Consider the following 14991-nt stretch of genomic DNA (forward strand, 5'->3'; position numbering starts at 1 on the left):
ACCCGGCAGGCCTGAGGGACTCTGAGGGGACTGAGGGACACCCAGCAGGCCTGAGGGACACCAGGCAGGCCTGAGGGACACCCAGCAGGCTGAGGGACTCTGAGGGGACTGAGGGCCACCCGGCAGGCCTGAGGGACTCCGAGGGGACTGAGGAACTCCTGAAGGAATCTCCAAGGTGCTAGAAATTAGTTAAGGACTAAGTGTGTGAAAAGCCAGAAAAGAAACACATAACAATGGTATCTGTGACAGAATCATCCCTTACTCTCCCCCGTTGAGCACTTAAAATCACTCATAGTCCACATACTTAAATATAAAACACTTGAAGTTCCTCTCTCAACAACTAGCAAGAAAAAAAAAATCAGGGGACTGGAGAGATAGCTCAGTGTTTGAGAGAACTGACTGTTCTTCCAGAGGACCCAAGTTCAATTCCCAGCACCCACATGGCAGTTCACAACTGTCTGTAAATCCAATTCCAGGGGCATCTTACACCTTCACACAGAAATACATGTAGGCAAAGCACCAATGCACATAAAATAAAAATAAATTAAAATTTAAAAAATTTCAGCATAGCAGACATGTAAGCGCTAACAAACTAGAGCACTGACAGACAGACCGTCAATGCCAGCAACTCCTGACAGCACCTGACCCCTTAAAGTCTTTCTTAGGTACTGTGTCGTTACAAATTTCCAAGCACCCCAAAAGTAGAAATGACTGCAATCTTTGCTGGACTGCACATGTGGTATTTATGCTCACTCTGACCTCTTATCAGGAAGGATCAAAATACTTCATCATACTTCACATATTTTCCCTCCATCTCTTTGCTCCACTGATCATGGTTGTTAATGGGAAGTCACACAATGCTCTGAGCCCCAACCAGTCACTTTAATCTCATCAGACCAACCACATAACTAAAATATACGGTGTACAAACTCAATTAATTATACAATAATCTGATAACAAACTAGAACCATATGGCTAGTGAAGAAAGCCTGATTTAAAATAAAGGACAATTACAATCCAGTCTAACAAGGCCACTTAGCAGGTGTTCTTTGAACACTTAGATCATTGACATCATTTCAAGGAATGAAACTTAAAACCATCATTTTAAACGCAATCTATCTAATTCCTTCCACAAGTAGAAGATCAAATAATTTATTCCAAGGAACGAAATCACAGCTGACTAATTATAAAACCTCAGGGGCGAGTCTTTTAAAAGGCAAGTGACAACGTGGAAGGCAGGGTTTCAGAGGACATTCCTTAGAAGCATTAAGGAGGAAGAGTCCACACTAACAATTTCCTCAAACTCCTAAAAGACAGCTACAATGTATATAATTTACAATTGCTTTGTTTAACGTGAGCTGTTGCAAACATTAAACTGCCTGAAGGAAGAATTGTCTAAGGAATGTTATTTCGGGGATTGCACCAATGGAACAAGAAAATAAAAACGAGACAATGAGTCCTGATATTGAGCAAGCTCGCGGGCTCAGTGAACAGAGCCTTGCAAAGCTTGGAGGGCAGCGCTAGTGCTTCACGCTCAGGAGGTGCAGCGCAGTGAACTCAGCTCTGCAGCTCAGGGCAGTGAAATGAGCAGGGCTTTGCCGGCACAAACTCCTGGAGTCACACGGTCTTCAACAGGTCTTAAAGGGACAGAAACTCGGTCAGGAAAAAAGCCCAAGCGTGGAAGGAGCAGTGCGTACACAGACTCTCAGCACAACTCAGGACAGTAAGGTGCATCCTGTGACAGTCTCTCTTCTACAAAGTTGCTAACTATCTTAATCAAGTTCTTAATTTTCCAAAGCCATTATTCTATTCTTTTTTCTCTCTAATCTATAAAATCCAAACAGTTCTGGAGGAAAAAAAATAAATCAAAAAGGCTTTTTATATAGCTCATTTGGTGGGAAAACCTACAATGAACTCACACTATGCAGTATAGGATTTTTGTTTTATCATATTTGACCTGAACATCCAGAAATGTTGCAGCAGAATCTATACTTTCATGCCATGAATAAATATTACTTCCCAAAAATTAAAAGCAAAAACAAAACCAGAAAACAACCCTCACAAACATCTTTCTCTCTGAAGGCTTCAGGTAAGGTAATGGTGGTTGGCTCTTGCCAGCATTCCAAACTGCAGATTCCACTGCAGAGACCAGTACAAAAAAAACACTGGAGATTCTGAGGGAGTAACACTCTAGAAATCAAAGTATCTAGAAATCAAAGAAAACACACCTCTCCACCGCTAATATCCCAAGTCCCACCCAATAGAAGATATTTATTCTTATTTCATAGACTTTTACTTTATATCTTTTCTGATTCATAAGTTTTTAGGATCCAATTATGTCTTAATTTTGGAATAAAATGAACTTTCTCATTTCCATTAACAAGTGTTTAATACGATTTTCCACCTGGTGTCTTGGGGTCAAATTGTTAAGACTTTTCTAGCTTTGCAAAAAGCTCATTTCCCTGGCATATCTGATGGTATACAACGCAGGACTCCAGTTAACAGTGTGGGGGAAACAGCCAATAGGGATGGCAGCCACTGTTTGATCTGGTTAACCAGCCTGAGCTGAAGCTGCAGCTGCCGATCCAACAGCAATTACTGACAAATAGAAACCCAATTTGCTTCAAGTTGGCAACAGTTCTAGTTTGGGGCGGGGGGGAACATTCAAATGTTGGTAAGGATGCATTTCAGTGGTAGAACACTAGCCTGGTATATCCAGGATGCAAATACTTCAATACCTAGCAACACACACACACACACACACACACACACACACACACACACACACACTAAAATGGGTATCTACCGATTTCCCTATCCAGTGGTGGCTACAGGGCATTCTTCTAGCTGTAAATCATCATTATTCTAGTACAAGGAGATTCTGAGCAATTTATTATGTTCCCATTGAATGAAAAGTCTTCATCATGTTCTAGCTGAATGGCACATGCAATGAATAGAGAAGCCTGGACTATCAGGGACCAAAGGAGTAAAAGCCATACGCTGCTGGAAGAATTAAAAGGTCAGAGGAGCCTAGGCTGTTGATGACACCAGGGGAACATACCATGAGACCTCGACTGCCTGTCCTGAGGCTTCACAGGACAAAATCAACTTCCTTCTTGTGACAACACCGTAAGTTTCTGCTGCAGTGGCTGAGCACAATATACAATAAAGTACTCACTCCACTTACAAGAAGAAGTACCAATCACAAAGGGAAACCAGCAAGTACCAAAATCATAATCTAAGAAGGCAACACGACTCCAAAGTGATTCGAATTTGCTAAAGTTCCAATAAAGACCTGCAATTGTAGGGATGCAATATTGTAAAAATATCTCTTACATTCTAAGAGACTGGAACATCAGAGGCAGAGCTAATAATCCACCCTGAGGTGACTTAGGACTTAAAACTACTATCCTATTTGTTCTCAAACTGTTTAAACTACCTTTAAGAAAACAATGTAACCCACTAGAGTGATGCCTCCCTCGCTCAGGGTGCTCGCTGCTCTTCCAGAGGACCAGGTTTTGATTCCCAGCACCCACACAGCAGCTCATAACCATCTGTAACTCTGGTCCCAGGGGATCTGTCACTTCTGGCCTCAGAAAGTACCACATAAAGGTGGTACAAAGACAGACGTGCAGGCAAAACACCCTTGCACACAGAATAAAACACAAATAAAATGGAACACAAAGGTCACAAGAGAAGAAAACAAAGAAATAGTCAGTCGGACTTGCTTTCTGTTTCACATGTGGTCAACTTTGACAACCACAGCTGCAATCTCATTGTCCACGCCCCTGACTCTGATAACCCATGTCTGTCATTTGCTGAGAGCAGCAAATACAGAAAGCAACGTCCTAAAATCTCCCATAAAGGTCAAAAGCAGCAATTAGCAGATACGGGTTACAAACAATACCAATCAGACAGGATTATTTGAGTGACAGCAACTTAATCCCTTGTAAAACTATTGAAGATTTCTGTAAAGTATCCCATTCCAGCACCCTGTGATGCTTTCTGCGGTATTCAATGCAGACAGAACCAAACCCTTTATAGACTTACAGAATCAGGCAGACACACAGACACCTCTCACAGACAGAGAAACATTCCGCAGATGCTCAGATAGGATAGACGCACACAGGGACAGACAGAGACACAGAAGGAGACAGCACAGGGCAGCCTTCAGGAAGGCACAGATCCAGACTCATGCAAGAGTCAGAGGGCGGATGACAAAGGGAACGAAGCAGGGAATTCCAACCTGGATTTGCTCCTGGTTAAATGACTGAAGGGGAAGTGGATTTTGTTAACAGACAAGTTCTGCTTAGTCAAATAACACATGTAACTTTTTTTTCTAGTATTTCACCATGCTCACATCCAAGTTGTAGCTAGCAAAAATTTACTAGACTCAGTAAACATTTCCTATTTGCTAAGTCCATCTTACATACTTTACTATTCATAATTTCTTTAATTCAAACACATCATCTTTATTTTCTCCAAGGAATTTAAAAAGAAAAATTTGAAAAAATATTAAGCTAAGATTTAATAAATAGTAAACCTCAGAATTTACTATTTCCACATTGTTCTCTTTATTATAAAAATATTAAGGTAATTTTAAGTTTTTTAAACTTTATGTGACACTCTGCAAATGCTGGATTTTGGTTAATCCTTCCTTACTGATGAGCACCTTAGTTCTTTCGAGATGTTTGTTCCCTTGCCACATAGTGTTGGGAAGCAAGCTCTGTCTACAATACCAGCTCATCCCAACCCCTGATTTTTGGAAGGACTGATTCCTTCCAGTGCAATTTATAGATATTGTAGGGCTGCTTTCCTCAGAGACTTCTGGATATCAGTGACAATAATGAACCAGAAACCACTGACTTGTAACAGGCTTATACCAAGTCCCTTCAGAGGGACATCATACATGTGGTCAGTAGGACCCGTCGAGGTAGGGTGACATCTTCCTCCTGGATCTTAAAGAAAGGTTCCAAACAAGCTGAGTCTTAAAAGGCCTGCAATGTGGCTGAGCTAGGTGGGAAGGTTTTCTGCTGGTGGTAATCTAGCTCATTCCAAGCAGAAAGAGCCCAGAGGTAACAGAATACAGCATCTCCAAGAATTAACAGTTACTAAGAGACTGCAGCACACAGGACAGGCTAGAGCGGTACAGGACACAATTCTAGAGTCTAAAGTGCAGATACAAGCCATGTCGAATGCCCTACAGTTTATATTTAGGGCAGTGGAAACATGGGTTTTGAGCTAAGGAATTAGCATACAATTACGACCACTGATTACATGACTAGTTCACACACGTAATTTGATTTTGCCCATTCAGCAATATGTTTCAGTTGTCCAGATAGCAGCAGCACAGTAGTGATATTTAAGGTAGTCTTCTGTCATTAAACTGACCAATGTAATGACAAAATTGAGATCCTTTTAGAAAGCAGAACTAAAAGATCTAATGTACATTTAAGACAGATATATATTTCTTAGAGATCAAAGCTCAAGCTTCAAGAATTCCAAGTAGCTCCTTTTTCCTCTTGAGTGGCCTCAGCACCAAATCATTTAGGAGCTAAGTTGCTTTTTCATGTCTTCTTGTTTCCTAGTTCTGGTCACTGTGCAGTTTGCTTCTGAGTTTCCTCCAGCTTCTTCCTATTCACTCATTCTCCAGGCAGTAGAACTCTGCCGAGACTCTGTCCTGTTTAGCCCTGGCTGGAGGTCTTCTTTTAGATAGAGTGAATCTGATAAGTATTTGTGAGCAGCCTACGATGCCTCAGATACCTGCCAGGGAATTCGAAGGCAAACCTCTCCCTACTCTCATGGAGCTAATATTTTAGCAAGGGAAATACACAGCAAGAAAAGAAAAAGAAAAGACTAAATCACCTAGTTAGGCTCATGAAGAATATGAAGAAGATAGCAACCAGAGGCCAGCAAGCCCACAGGCAGATCCAGATTGACATCGAGTTCCCAGAAGGCTAGTACCCGAGACGACTGTGCCTAATTGGCATTCAGTCTTCCACCGCAGCTCTGAACAGGCAGTCTGAACAGATAGAGAGCTTCTCTCTTCAGCACCGACCACCCCAGTAATCTTCTGGCCCATGCTGCCGACATCAGCAGTTTCCTTGAGCAAACACTTTCCTCGATCATTGATCTACCATCAGTCTCAACTTGTTTCTAACTAGTCTATTTCTGGCAGATTCAGTTCTCCAATTTATTACAAAATATAGGCAGTGAAAGCACTTGGGCTAATGTGAGCAAGGCTGGCAACGGATCCGTCAAATCAGAGATCAAGTTGACCTGGGGGTGTAAGCAGGGGACTGCTCAGGCAAACATGCTTATTCTCCAGATTTTACTTTACCATAAAACATATAAATGTGCATCATATTCTTATCTACTGATGTTACAGCAGAACCTCTGCTTTTAGGATAAGACTACTAATTGCCGTTTTATGCATTACTTTCTGCATAGCCGTATGCATTTATTTACACACATAAATCACCCATTGTGTTGAGCTTGGGTTTCCTATAAAACACTAAGAACTTAGATATTAAGCAATCTGTCATCAGATTGCGTCTATCGTTTATGATTTCTTTTCATATCTTACACAGCCATTTGACCAACATTCTTCAGTGATGCAGTTTCTTGGACTCTTTCCAAAACAAGCAACTTAATATAAAAGAGACTCTTTTCTATAATTTATTAGTTTCATAAAAATTAACAAAGTCATAAAAGAAAAATAACAATAAAATGTGGTTAGGAAATAAGAAGCTGATTCATGATAAGCGTACAGAAATGAAATGCACTGGGCTTCCCAGCACCATGGGCCCAGACAAGGACTGGAAAGCACTGTGAAGAGGAATTGGTCAACTGAGACGTGAGGAAGGGAAGGTGGAGGGGGGGTCTACTTCCTAGGAGCCTTGAAAGAGCATCTCCTGACCAAAATTTCAAAGGCGCGGGGGTAAATGTTCTGAAACAGAAAGGGTTTACTCTCACACTTGTTTCTAGAGACGTCTTGGACTCACTTCCAGCTGGGCCAGCAGGTCTTCAGTTCCAGCATCTCTGTAGTCTGTGGATAGCATAGCCGACAGTGGTGGGCTCACTGTCTATGCTCTGAGACCTTTTTGTTTTCATGAACACTGATAGGAAACTGAGAGTCTCAGTGTCCCTGGTCAACCATCATGCAAACTGGAAGGATCATATTTTTTTCCACTAATATAATAGATGTTACTTCATGTAAGTCAATGAGAGGTTGAAACAGTGTTTTAGAAATTAATATTCATGATTCTTGATGTCATGAAATAAATAGAATAGTAAGGATGAAGAGAACATCCTGGGGATGGCAGAGTCAAAACTTTGTTTCCCTAAAAAAAATAGGCATGTTGCGGGTATATGCTTCCGGTTCCCTTAGTCTTTTCAACTATTTTGTTTAAGTTCTATATTCTGTTTGGTCCTTCAGGCATATCCTAAAAATATTTCAACAGACTGAAATCAGAAATTGAATCAGCAGGATGAAATCAGAAAACTGGTCAAACACTATTTTGAAAAAGCCAAATTAACAAAACAACACAGATAGAGAAGGTACAAATATGCAAATACTTTTTACATGCAAATTATATTTAAACAGAAAAGTTTCTCAGGAAAGTCTATGAACTCAGGCCTTAAATCTCATATAGAGCCATAGAGCATTGTGCTATTGTACTTAGAGACCTGTACTAGATTAACTCAGCTTTTATGGTTTTCAGACTCTCCAGTCCTACCAGTCAGCAGTTCTCCCACAGGAAAACAACAACAACAACAACAACAACAACCACCCATGAGATAGTCTTGATAGGTAAGAGTATTTGAGTTGTTTTCGGAACCAGTGGGAGGTCTCAGGCACAGAGTTCTAATACATTCATGTTGCCTATTACTGTCTTGAATTCCCCTAGGATAAACTTCTATGCTGTGAGGTGCCATGTGTGGGGAAGCAAGCCATCAGACTTCCTGGTGTTAAAAGCGCAACTGTCTGCTAAGCAATGTGAAGGCATTTCTACCAAACTTTCCAGCACACAGAATTTGAGTTTAAATAATTACGGTCCACAAGTGTAGGCAAAGACTGCTTGTTTGTTTCCTGGCCGCCCAGCCCAAAAAAACATATGGAAACTATACTAATTGTAACACTGTTTGGCCTATTAGCGTAGGCTTTTTACTAACTAACTTTTACATTTTAAATTAATCGATTTGTAGCCTGTAGTCTTTATTATCGTTGCTAGCAATCTTCCATCTTCCCACAACCAAGCATTAGGCAAGTTCCCTCTGCATGTATCTCTTCTCCTGGGACACGCATCTCGAGCTACAGCAACCTCAGTTCAGGCGTCTCAGTTACATTTGAAACTACACCCGCTTCTGCCGATTCTATTCTACAATAATAAATAGTAATAAATGTTATAATAGATAACAATGCCAGGTATAAGTAGATAATGAATTCTATTCTCTAGCAAAAATAAGGATGCAAACTTGGTTTGGTGATTTAAAATCCGCACTTACACACCTGGTTAGCTCTACCAGCTATTTGCCTGAGTGCAACTCTCATTCAGTACGCAAGCTGTCAGAGACGTAACAAGTGAGGAAGAAGTCACCTGAAGCCGTGAGCTCCATCACCCAGTTGGCATCGACGGCAGAAGAACTACTCTCAGAAATGAAGAGACACTCGATTGTCAACCACAGCCAAGCACCGAGTGTGAAAGCAGACGTGATGAGGTGAACTCACTCAGACATCTGTAGGCCCTTTACACATCCTTGTCCTGAAGACGCTTCCAGAATGTAACCTCAAAGGTGGTGGCTTCATGAGAATGCAACAATTAGATGAAGCCTTAAAGTCTTTCATGTCTCATAATATAGAAACTCTAACATCTCAAATGATAAGTTACACAAATTCAAGTCTGTATCAGATTGTTATTTTATGTGTACTAAGTTCATTAGGAAGCACTCAGATGCCCTACTTCCCAATAACAAATGGGACAGAAAAGTAGAAGCTACACCAGGACATGGAACACAGGACATGTTTTATGCACATTAGCGTCTAAAGTTTAATATTCTCTTCCATCAATAATTAGATATATCCTAATGAACCTTGATAACGAATACTCACCACATCAAAAATACAGGCACAGTGATCACAGTAAATTAAAGAAATATATATGTATGTGATGTGGGATTCCCCTCTGTATGATGTGAATACTATTAAAGAAATGGTCTTGGATCTGTGGAGGGAATAGAGGTAGGAGTGGGAAACTAAACTGAATGCTGGGAGAAAGGAGGCAGAGTCATAGAGAAGCCATGGAACTGCCGCCAGAGACAAACACAGAATCTTGCTGGTAAGCCACAACCAACCATGTGGCTATACACAGATTAATGGAAATGGATTAAAGCTAGCCAATAAGAAGTTAGCGCTAATAGGCCAAACAGTGATTTAATTAATACAGTTTCTGTGTGGTTATTTCAGGAGTCTGAGCGGCCAGGAAAACAAACAAGTGGCCTCCCTACAACACATATGAAAATGAAAGAACCTTAGTCCCATTACTTTGTATTATTAATTTTTATTTGGAATATAATAACTGTTAAGAGTGTACATAGTTTCCACTACCAATGACATTATAATTGAGTGAAATTATTGTAACATAATTATACTGGCAGAAACAAGCCACCATTAGCTGCCAAGGAAGGAAGGAAGGAAGGAAGAAAGAAAGAAAGGAAGGAAGGAAAACAACAACAAAAATCCTAGCAATAAAATGACTCCTACTGACATTTTGCTATACTCATAGATTAGTACCTTGCTCAGACATATTGGAGAAGCTCCCTCCTACAGTAGAGGGCAACAAATACAGAGACACACAGCCAGACATTGTGCAGAGTGTAAGAGTTCTTGAAATATTCAATCCCTGGGGTATCTCCATGAAAACCCTCCCATCAGGGCTCAGGAAACCCTGTGGAAGACTAGGTGGAAACAATGTAGACCCAGAGAGGACAGAGGGCACCAAGAAAACAAGGCCTTTGAAACCAACAAGATTTATACACATATTGAACTCACTGAGACCGTGACAGCATACACAGAGCCTGTAAAGGGTGTGCCCCAGATGGGGTCCTAGATCAAAATGGAGATGTGCACACATGCCTCAACCCTAACCCAGAAATAATCTCCAATTGATAACCACTTGCAAATGAAAATTTAGTTTCCTCCCAGAGATTTTTCTCTAGGGAAACAAAATACTCTTAAGGACAGGCTGCATGGCCAGCAGTGGATGACAATGGAAAATGAACTCGGTGTCATCTTCAAAATGTCCATGTCACAGCTCTTTTCAAATATAGTTTAGATTTCATCTTATTGCTTTTATTTTTGTTATATATATATAACAAATATACATATTATATATATTATATGTATACACATTTCTTCTCTCTTTATCCTCCAACTCCTTGCCATATATATGGTTTCCCATTTAGTGTTTTTATGGGATGTCTGAGTATGTGAATGAGTGGGTCTCTGTGTCTCACTCAGCCATCATTAGAGAATCTTCCTCTTGCAGTAGATGTGTTGGCACAGAGACCCACAAGTGAACAGAGTGGGGACAGCGAGAGGCTTTAGAGATCTTTTTCAGTCGTGAATAGAATGTTTTCATCAAATCCCTCCCCTTGGGGCTCAGGGATCAATGTGGGAAGGAGAGGCAGGAAGACGGTAAGAGCCAGAGGGGAGGGATGACTCCAAGGAAAAGGTGTCTTCTAGACACAACAGGACTGACACACAGATAAACTCAGAGACTTCTGTGGGAGCACAGTCCATGTCTTCAGCCAAAAGCCTTTAAGATGCCAGCCCACTTGGGTGTGGTCTCTTATACTATAAAAGCAGCTGTAAAGAGTGCACCCACCCTCTTGCTTCCAGTTCGACTCTGTCCCTGTTTGTGCAAAGGACTGTTATCTAGGACAGTTATCTCTAAGTTTTCCCTAAAATAAATAACCCTTTTATTATTCTTTAATGCTGAACTGGTGTGGGATTATTTTGTGACTTCCATCATTATCTGGTGCCCAACGTTTGGTTTTGACATGAGCTCCACCCCTAACCATGAAGCTGTCTGCAACTGACACCCCTTACAAAAGACAAATCAGTTTTCTCCAGTGGAGTCTCACTGAGTATACTCCATGCCCAGGAGTATGGCCAACTCAAAATGAACTCAATGGTGTTTTTGTACACTTTTAATCTGATTTTGCTTTGTTTGGGTAGCTTTGAGACTCCCTCTTGGAACTAGCTGCTCTGGAGGGGACATGTGTAAACACTGGCAATTGACTGCCCCACTAAGCCATCAGCAATAGACAGCAGTAATTTCCAGCAATATGAGAAACTTTGCCAAGACACTTGGGCCTGCCAAGCTTGGGGGAGTGCAGTCCCAAACTCTGCCCTAAGCAGGAACTGGACAGCAGTTCTCCTGAGAGGTGTAACAAACTGTTTTTAACATGCTACAATTGAGATGATTTTTTTGTTTGTTTTTTAGCAGACTATTAAAACAACTATTTGTCATACTTCCTACACAGGTCATAAATTTCCTGGAGAATGTGATGAGGAATTTTCTGAGAGCACTATATTTGAATAGCTGCCACCAATACCTGCAGGAAATAAAAAATACTATAGGAGACTGGAGAGAAAAGAGCAAGAGGACTATAGTCATTCAAGCAGATCATAAAGGGCAGCTAAGACCCAGAGCAATGGAAGGAGATGGAGCAGGTGAGAACCAGAGCAGTGGAAGGAGGTACCAAGGAAGGGTTCTTCAACCAGCAAAGGGCAAGACCAATACGGAGGGCCTTGTCTGAATTAGGTAGTTTTTATTCCTGTTGATATTAGGAAGCATCCAAACCATTGATTCCTGTGTCAAATTAATTCTACCCCCCTCTATCCCTCCCTCCCTCCCTCCCTCTCTCCCTTCTTTCCTCCCTCCCTCCCTCCCTCCCTCCCTCTTTACCTCTCCTTTTTAAAAAAGAGAGGAAGTAAAGATGGAAAAGAAGGAGGAATAGAATTAAAAAAGGAGAGAAAAAGATTATTTGCCAAGAAATACCTTACTAAAAATTAAAACCTCTTACAGGTAAATTTGTAATGGTTTAAATAAATTTATCTCAAACTAAAATCACCTGCCATGGTTTGAATGTTCCTGTACTAAGTAAGTAAAAGTGTTGAATGCTGAGACCCTGAGGATGTGGTTAGGTAATCTGGGATCTGCTACATCAGAGAAATGGGCTCATTAATTGAAAGTAGCTCCTGATAAAATGATGCATTTACCGCCAACACAACTACTTCTGGGACCCCACTGCCACCATGGGCTGACTCAGCACCGTGGATGAGTCAGCACGGAGGCCCTCTTCAGATGCGGCGGCTCCACCTTGGACTTCCCAACCTCCGGAGCATGAACCATTTAAACTCATGGTCATTAAAGCTCAGTCAACCTAGTTTTCTGTCACAACATCAAAAACGAAGCAAAACTATTTAACTTGAAGATTTCCCATTCTCAGGTTTATGAATTTGTTTTTACTCTTAGTGACGTTTCAGAAAATCCACCTGACAGAGAGAAGCTGCCTTTACGGTCAAAGTGGCCTCCGGGCCTGAGTGACAGTGAAATTCATTCTTGTCTTTCCTGAATAGAAGGAACTCAGGTGTGTGTACACACACCCTGTACTATTGGTGTCGTACAAGACACTAAACTTTCTAGTAGGGGTCTTTATAGTCAATTTCCTTAGAAAACTGAGAGTAGAAGAAAGAGAAAGAAAAAATTCTTTCTGAATCCAAGCACTCCTTGGGTTCCTACACTTTAATTTCTTTAAGCATTGCTCAGGAAGCCCTGGCAATTAACCACGCGCATCAGCAGTGTGATGTCACTTGCACTGCTTTCTGAATATGAAGCAAATTGTATTAGGTCATAATTAACAACACCAATGGCATGAGTAAATCCATTTGTATGCACTACTTAAAATTTATCGGTTTGTATCAAAACTCTTCTTACTTTTTTTTTACATTATCAACTCCCTAAGTCTCTGTTTTTCCTAAACACCCCCAGAATATTAATCCTACGTGTAACTGCTCACCTCTACCAAATGCATCTGTATTATAGCTACAAATAAGAATAATACTTTTCACTCTCTGTGTGTCATCTTCCACACTGTGAATGTTTGGTTTACTTACATTAATAATTGGCTACTCAAATGAGAACTGAACTTAAAATTACATCCAAGAAAATTCTAGAAGATTCATGAGAAACTCTCAGCACCACAATTCTAAACTTTCTGTTTAAAGACCCAGAAGAGCTATTGAATTTGCCTGACCAGCTAAGTAAAACTGTTGAGATCTTTTTAAAGGCCGCTGTCATTCTTTTAGCTCATAGGCGATTTTACTAGCATATCAATAACTATGTGATTTGTAGCTACCAAGTAAAAACTAGATATTAAAACATAAGATACAAAACAGATAGAGACAGAAACAGAACCCAACAGTCAAATTACAGAAGAGGCCGCACTGCCCTTTGGCAGGAGTGTACTTGAAAAGAAGGCAGTAGAAGAAAACCTTGCTTAAATATGAGCTGCTCAAGGGCATATTTGACCAGAAGCCTTAAAATTTTCATCTGTGCTGATCCATAAGTAAACCCGTCTCCATAACTATAAACATCACTGCAGACTATTTCTAATGTTACTGTATTTATGTTCCCCAATTTTAATGAATCATACTTAGCTGAAAGTCACAAATCAACTTTAAAACATAAAACTATAACATGTGTTCTACCTTTCTTCCTCCAGCTTAGGGAAGGCTAAATGACCTATGCCCTGCCCAAGGCACAGGCTCTCCCTCTGACCTGCTGAGACCCCAGCCTGCCTCAATGCACAACAACATGCAACCAGGGAGGGCAGCAATGACATCTGTCACCATCACTTGTTGAAGTACTTAGCATCCTTAGGGCCAGCAAACAAAAGATCTTCCCATGTCAAAACAGGAGATAGAAAAAAAAGTTCCTATGATTATTAAAGCCAAATAGCTTATTATTATACGATATTTAAGAAGCAGACGCCTACCCGCAAATACATTCAAACATTATTTCTTTTAAAACAAAGGAAACATTTTATAATTGAGGCTTCTTCCCATGCCGTTATCTTTCCACGCTATGAGCTGGCAGTAAAAGATTTAATGAGCTCAGCAGAGTTTCTGAGTACCCCAGAAAGTAAAGAACCCCCATTTCTTGTTAGGAACAAGCTGCAAAGGTCTCTACTTATGGAAGAAATCAGACAACCATGGATTTGCCGAGTGCCTCATCAAAACGTCAACTTCATTAGTACTGCAGACTGTTTTTAATGTTACTGTATTTATGTTCCCTAATTTTAATGAATCATACTTAGCTGAAAGTCACAAATCAACTTTAAAACATTTTAGTCTTCAACTTGAAAGAGGTGACACTAAATTTCTCAATTAAAATTTAAAAATTACATTATGACAAAATAGCACAGGCCCAGGTTCACGGGTAGTAACTGACTGATACTTGGTCAGGAAACATGGAGGGTGAGAGAGGACCAACGCAAACAGCTGCCCTTCTTTATAACTCAAAGGCACCCACGAGTTATGCTGACTTTTATTTAATAAACAACCTGACCATTTACTTCAGTACGCATCAACAATGTTGTAGTCTAAGAAGAAACAGGGTAGTTTTCCAATGAAAATGGAAGAGACGAAACTGTGGTCTGCCAGTTATTAGATTATTTCTTCCTTTAAAATACTTAGGATCTGGGATTAATGAAAACCAAGGAACTTCATGGAAGATCAATGCAAAAACCCAATAATCTAAAAACAGCATTACAAAGATACAGAAATATCTGGATCACAAGCTACATTATTTTCCAACCCCTGACTTCCATTTATATAAATATTATAATCATAAACACAGTAATCGCCGTACCAAGTTAGTTCTGAGCACTGAATATGACTGTCATATTTCTTCAGAAAAAAAG

General features: G+C 40.4%; 1 protein-coding gene across 1 annotated transcript in view; it reads right to left on the minus strand.

Annotated features, from left to right (window-relative positions):
• The window catches only part of Man2a1 (mannosidase alpha class 2A member 1), a 163001-nt gene that overhangs the window by 62102 nt on the left and 85908 nt on the right, over positions 1 to 14991 (minus strand). The window lies entirely within an intron of this gene.

Source organism: Arvicola amphibius, chromosome 8 (assembly GCF_903992535.2).
Source record: "Arvicola amphibius chromosome 8, mArvAmp1.2, whole genome shotgun sequence".
NCBI lineage: Eukaryota > Metazoa > Chordata > Mammalia > Rodentia > Cricetidae > Arvicola > Arvicola amphibius.